Raw genomic sequence first — 397 nt, 5'->3', positions numbered from 1 at the left:
CCACCACCAGCAGCAGCAGCAGCAGCAGCATCCTTGTGACCGAGGTAATTCAGGTACTGCTAACCACAGCCCTGGAACGGCTGCCAGACAGTGAGCTCTGGCCAGACCTTCCACACGTGCCCTCCTTGAGGGGTCTGCAGCGGACCCCGGTGCCCCCTCCTGCAGGTCCTCTGCTTAGCACACAGGGGAGTTCTGCCCCTCTCACAGCCCCTGCACAGCTGGAACAGCTGGGGCAGGGGGACTCCCCCTTGTAGGCCTGTAAGATGTTTGCGGCGAGCGTGGGCGAAACTCTGGCTTCAGCCCTGTCTGATGCGGCCAGCGCGGCACGCTTTCTCAGACACCGGCCCTGGCTCAGCGGGCAGCTGCCGATACTCACTTCTTTAACCGCTTCCCCACC

Source organism: Egretta garzetta, unplaced genomic scaffold (genome assembly GCF_000687185.1).
Source record: "Egretta garzetta isolate BGI_Z169 unplaced genomic scaffold, ASM68718v1 scaffold277, whole genome shotgun sequence".
NCBI classification, from domain to species: Eukaryota; Metazoa; Chordata; class Aves; order Pelecaniformes; family Ardeidae; genus Egretta; species Egretta garzetta.
Note: the sequence above shows the minus strand (reverse complement) of the source record.